Raw genomic sequence first — 7,213 nt, forward strand, 5'->3', positions numbered from 1 at the left:
AATTGTATAAACGTTTTCCATACTTTCTGCCAAATCGATTCTGAAATGAAGATATTTATCAAAGAACAAACTCAATGTCGACAAATATTTTATAAAGTCAAACGAAATTTCATCTAAATTAAATTTATACAACATAAAAGTTTTCAATTAACACATTTGTTAGTGTTGATATTGTTCATATTTTTAAACTATTTCAAAATAAAACGAAAGAAATTTCAAACAAATTTATTTTCTTAATATTTTGCAAGTATTTATATGAATGCACCAACACCGACATCACCACTTCCTACAACAAAAACAACAGCAACATCAGTGAGTTTCTCAACTTAATGTGGGGGCAAAAACAATGTTAAAACCTGCCTTGTGGTATGACATTAATAAACTACAGCTAATGCATAAAGAAACATGGTTACTTCATGATTCTCCAGCATTTAATATCTACGTTAAGACTCATTCCTCTTTAGGGCACCAATAAAAACACTATTAATAAATTGTTAACGTTTTAAGTTGAGTTTTATTTGGAATCTATAATGAATATATAACTGCACAGACTAAGTCCATGGAGAGATTGTATACAACACTGTCGCATGTATTTAATTCAGTTTAATTTACAGATGCAGTGTTGGGTGAAGTCTTCAATTTATTCTACAATACATCGTTACAGCGTCAAAACAAACCACTTCTTCAGGCATCAGGAAACTATTAATTGAAGTAGCTACTGAAAATGAATTATTTATGAAACCTCTGTTGTCATCAGCCTAGCAGAAATACAGCTCTTCACATGGCCTTCTTCTAGCTGTATACGTACATACACACACACACACACACACACACACACACACATAAATACATACATATATACTTACATACATAAATACGTACATTATTGGGGCCCTGGGATATGTAACACACTGCCTAAATACCAATCTTGAGAAATTAGGCTTCTCAAAACCAGAAAGGAGAAAGCTAATTCGAAGACTACAGATCCAATCCAGCACTGGAACTATAAAAATCTGTAAAACTTTCCAGAAGTTTACCATTTAAGTGTATTTGAGCATGTCAAGATATGCAAGTATATGCATGAGAATACATACATAAAACAAAACATATAAATCTGTACATATACATACATACAAACAAAAATACCCTGTTGTTGTTGTTGAAATTCCAATGAAGGAGCCTTAGATCTAGGTTAGGTACCAGCTCTTTCTCTATTGGCAAGAAATATTGAAATAAAACTGAATAATGACATACATACATATATACATCATGAGATAGTGGTTTCAATTCCCAGACTGGCTACATGTTCTGTTCATTACACATCCTACCAGTGAACTCAGCTGTAAATAGCTAACCCTGTAAGGGACTAGCCTTCAGATCTAGATCAGGTGCAATATTGGCCTGCTTATCTATCCAGCAAGGTTACATCATTCAAAAACTAAACTGATGCAAAGTGCATTGTGACCAGCAATGTATAACAATATCTGATAATCTGGTCGATCACATAATATATATACATCTGTGCCGGTGACACGTAAAAAGCACCAACCGATTGTGACTGTTTGCCAGCCTCCTCTAGCCCCTGTACCAGTGGCACATAAAAGGCACCCACTACACTCACAAAGTGGTTGGTGTTAGGAAGAGCATCCAGCTGTAGAAACACTGCCAGATCAGACTGGTGCCTGGTGCAGCCTCTTGGCTTCCTAGACCCCAGTCAAACCGTCCAACCCATGCTAGCATGGAAAACAGACGTTAAACGATGATGATGATGATGATGATGCTGGTCTGATCAATAAGTATCCAGACTATTGCCACAGTAACAAAGCTAAAGCAAGTAGAATGGAGCTGCTTGGCACAGATTGACCTTGAACTCTGCCGTGCATGCACATAAAGTTTTAGTGTTCTGGCTCACTTCTGCTGTTTACAGCAGTGCTTGAAAGGAAGGTGTGTAGCATGTTATCGTCACATTGACCATGACAGAGAAAGTTGAGCAGAGAATCTGCATCAAATTTTTCCCAAAGCTTGACAATACCTGCTCAGCGGTCTATGCAAAGTTTTCAAAAAGTTTTCATCATTCTCCACACAATCAAGGAAATTTTGTGCAACCCGAGTGTCTTCTTGGTCAGCTGAAAGCAGTTTTGGCACAAACTTGGCAGACACGTGTCTCATCTCCAAATTTTCAGTGATAATGGACTGAACTGAACCAAAACTAATCTGCACATCCTCTGATAACTCTCAGATAGTGATTCAACAGTTTTCCCTCACAGCTGCACACACACCTGCGATGTTTTTTTTCAGTTCTGCTAGTTGTGGCTCTCCCAGAATGTTCGTCAATATCAACATTTTTTTTTTGCCATCTTGGAAACATCTGAACCACTCTTACACTTCTGCGTGGCTCATACACTCCTCTATGTACACTTTCTGCAACTTTGCATCGGCTTCAGAGCAGGTATCACCATGACAACTTTCTTTGTCATAGTCAATGCAATGATCACATGCTACACACCTTCCTTCCAAGCACTGCTATAAACAGCGGAAGTGAGCTAGATTGTTAAAACTTAGTGGTATACACAACAGAGTTCAAGGACAATCTGAAATTTTCCCAAGATACCTAATGAAGGCTGGACGGTATATCAGCCGAAATGTGTTAACAACAAACAAAACGAGGACAAATATCCATCAATTGTAAATAATGTAAATAATGTCTATATATATATATATATATATATACTGGCCCCCATGCCAGTGGAACATAAAAAGCACCCACTACACTCTTGGAGTTGTTGGTGTTAGGAAGGGCATCCAGCAGTAGAAACTCTGCCAAATCAAGACTGGAGCCTGGTGCAGCCATCTGGTTCGCCAGCCCTCAGTCAAAATCGTCCAACCCATGCTAGCATGGAAAGCAGACGTTAAACAATGATGATGATAATGATGATATACACGGATTGTGCTCTTAGCACTCCACTGCCATGGGTATATATATATGTATATATATATATGTACGTATGTATAGGTATATATACAAATACACAATAGGCTTTCCCCCTCTCAGTTTCCATCTACCAAATTTACTCAAGGCAGTTGGCCTGGGTCTATAGTATGAGATACAGCCATGTGGTTGCAAAGAAAGTTTCTTTACCACACAGGCATGCCTTAATATTGTAGATCTAGCCAACCCATTACAACATAAACTGATTTATCCATTAATTAGTAACTAACGATTGTCATTGTTGTTGTTTAATCTCAAGTCAGTTCTGACAGAATAGACTTACAATAAAAGATCTTTTCGTTCATAACTATATTGTGTCCTTTCCTTTTTGTAAGACAGTAATGAGTGATTTAAGAGAATTTAACTGCTATTTCCAGCAGGACATTGTCAGGAATGGTGACTTTGTTCACTTGAAGCAGTTAAAGGTATTTTCATGTTTCTTGTTTTGCTGCAAAATCTGCTCAGACAGAGCAGGTCCAATAATTAAAGACAATCCAGCTATGACCATCCTATCTACTCTTAAATGCATTATCTAATATGTCCTTCATCTGGGGCTGACCAAGGCTTTGTGAGTGAATTTGATAGATGGAAACTGGAAGAAGCTTCTCATGTGTGTGTGTTTGTGTTACTGCCTCCAGGTCTTGATATTGACAGCCAGGTGACCGTGTACCTCCTCTACAGCAAGACACCTGTTTCTGTCTCACTATAACCTTTCATCATCTGACACAAGATCACCTCCTCCAATGCCCATACCCTTCTCGAAAGAGTTTTTTGTCTTGCAAGGTACTTGGTGACCCTGCCAGTGTAGATGCCACTTAAAAAGCACCCAGTTCACACTGTAAAGTGGTTGGTGTTCAGAATGGCATTCAGCTGTAAAAACCTTGCCAAAACTGACCTTACCTGTGCATGTGCCATGTAAAAAGCACTAAGTCCACTCTGCTGGGTTGGATGGTGTTAGAAAGGGCATCCAGCTGTAAAAATCCTGCCAAAACAGTCGTAGAACTCTGGTGCATGCTTCTGCCTGGCCAGCTCCTTTCAAACCGTCCCACCCATGCCAACATGGAAGGCAGATGTTAAACGATGATGATGATAATTGTAAACGAGTGTCACCAGCATACAAGCAGTGTCATTCATTTCCATTCTTCCACAAAACATGTCCGGTCGCAGGGAAATATTACCTTGCTTAGAAACAGTTGATGGGTGATGACAAGACGGGCATCCAGCCACAGAAAATCCATCTCAACAAACTTCATCTGACATCATCATCATCATCGGTACTAGCAACGACCTCGCTCGAATCTTTTACACATGCCACCGGCACAGGTGTCAGTAAGGCGATGCTGGTAACTATTCCACTCGAATGGTGCCTTTTACATGCCACCGGCACGGAGGTCAGGTAGCCGCTCTGGCAACGATCACGCTCGGATGGTGCTCTTTGCACCCCACTAGCACAGATGCCAGTCATCGAATTTGATTTTGATTTCACTTGCCTCAACAGGTCTTTGCAAGCAGAGTTTTAGTGTCCAAAGAAGGAAAAGGTATGCATAAGTGGGTTGGTTACGCCCTTGGCATAGGCCATGAGGTTATGGTCTCATTTGGCTTGCCGGGTCTTCTCAAGCACAGCATATTTCCAAAAGTCTCAGTCACTAGTCATTTCCTTGGTGAGGCCTAAAGTTCGAAGGTCTTGCTTCACCACTTCATCCCAGGTCTTCTTGGGTCTACCTCTTCCACAACAGACTTCCACACAGTTTCCATCTATCAAATCCACTCATAAGGCTTTGCTCATCCTGGGACTGTGGCAGAAGACACTCTCCCAAAGCATGACACAGTGGGACTAAATCTGAAACTATATGTGGTCAAAAAGTGAATCTCTTAATCACACAACCTTTTCTGTGCCTACAAACCAGGATTTGTTAATTAATATAGGGGCAAGCATGGCTGTGTGGGAAGAGGCTTGCTTCCCAGCCACATGGTTCCAAGTTCAATCTCATTGCATGACACCTTTGGTCGACCAAAGCCTTGTGAGTAGATTTGGTAGATGGAAACTGGAAGAAGCCTGTCATATATGCATGTGCGTGTGTATGTGTGTGTGTTTGCGTTTGTCCCCCCACCATCGCTTGACAACTAATGTTGGTGTATTTACGTCTCCCCATAACTTAACACTTCAGCAAAAGAGACCAATAGAATAAGTACTAGGCTTACAAAGAATAAGTCCTGGGCTCAATTTGTTCGACTAACGGCGGTGCTCCAGCATGGCCGCAGTCAAATGACTGAAACAAGTAAAAGAAAGTCCAACAGCTGTTCCAAATAATAGAATAGCAAAATAAACAAAAACAAAGATATATAAAAGTTGATGAAATGACTGAAGAGGGGAGAGCTTTCTTCTTCTAAATCGTAAGGGAGATAATTCTGGTAAGTTTTCTAAAAAGATTGTCAGTTCTGGGTATAGTGTTTACTCTTTTACCTGTTTCAGTCATTTGACTACGGCCATGCTGGAGCACCGCCTTTAGTCGAGCAAATCGACCCCAGTACTTATTCTTTGTAAGCCTAGTACTTATTCTATTGGTGACTTTTACAGAACCGCTAAGTTACTGGGATATAAACACACCAGCATCGGTTGTTAAGCGATGTTGGGGGGGGGGACACAAATACAGACACATAGCATATACATATATACGACGGGCTTCTTTCAGTTTCCGTCTACCGAATCCACTCACAAGGCTTTGGTCGGCCTGAGGCAATAGTAGAAGACAGTTGCCCAAGGTGCCACACAGTGGGACTGAACCCAGAACCATGTAGTTCATAAGCAAGCTACTTACCACACAGCTACTCATGCGCCTATTGCAGTGTTAGGATAAATTTGACAATTTGTTTTATCTCCTTTTTACAGAAACAGCTTGATGGATTAACAGTTAATGCCAGCGTTGGAGAGCATAAAGCTTAAAATTATTGTTGGGAAAAAGTTAGCAGACACAAAAAACTGGAAGCCATTTGAATATTGGAAAAGAGTTACTTGTATCAGGATTTGCACTTGGTGTCAAAATGCTGACATCATTATCATCGATTAATTTCCGTTTTCCTTGCTAACATGGTTTGGACGGTTCAACTGGGGTCTGGGAAGCCAGAAGGCTGCACCAGGCCCAGTATGATCTGGCAGTGTTTCTACAGCTGGATGCCCTTCCTAACGCCAACCACTCCGTGATTGTAGTGGGTGCTTTTTACGTGCCACTGGCACAGTGGCCAGGGGAGGCTGGCAACAGCCATGATTGGTTGATGCTGTTTACATGCCACCAGCAGAGAAGCCAGTCAAGGTGGTGCTAGCATCGGCCACCTTCGGATGGTGATTTTTATATGCCACCAGCACAGGTATCACAACTACAATTTCCATTTGATTTTTATTTTGATGTTGATGTACTTGACTCAATAGGTCTCCTCAAACACAGCAGGTCGCTCTACAATCCAAGGTAAGCACAGCAGGCTGTCCTGCAATCCAAGATACTTTGAATGGGCTGTCATGACTTGTGCCATGTTCTGTGAACATTGTAAAGTCTGTATGATATAACAGAGGCAGCTGCAATGGAGACTATGAAGCCATAGGCAACAGGAAGGGACACAAGCATTCCGACTGTGTCTGCACACTGGAATTCATTGAACAACTGATAAACAGGGCCTTAAACTCAATTCAGAGAACTATGTGAAGCTGCTGGAGACTTGGTCAATCCTTGGCTGAAGAGGACTACTGTTGGAAGGCCATATGAATGGCACCTGGATTCAGTTCTTTGCCATACCTCAGGAAAGAGTCACAAGTGGTTGTCATAGAATTTCTATAACTTCACCAGTCCCAATGCCTGACCATCTAATTCCCCAAATTGTAATCTCATGGATTACTATGTGTGGGACACAGTTAAGAAAGGCACCAACCGTTCTGGCTGCAACACCAAGGCCAAGCTGGTGGCCAAGATGAAGGAGGTATTTGAAGATCTTCCCAGGGACACAGTGAAGAATGCATTGGCCATGTTCCAGAACTGCGCCATCTTGCAGCCGTGGTGGAAGCTGAGGGCAACTTCTTTGAGCAAACTGTTAGCTCACAGCCAAAATCTTGATATTTTCTAATTCTTAAAATACTTTTATTCTTGGTTAGGATATTGTATTTTCTTTTCCTTGTATGCAAACTCAAATTTAGCCCAAACTCCGTGTAGTAGCTTGCTTACAAACCACATGGTT

This window comes from Octopus sinensis, linkage group LG4, assembly GCF_006345805.1.
Source record: "Octopus sinensis linkage group LG4, ASM634580v1, whole genome shotgun sequence".
Taxonomy (NCBI): domain Eukaryota; kingdom Metazoa; phylum Mollusca; class Cephalopoda; order Octopoda; family Octopodidae; genus Octopus; species Octopus sinensis.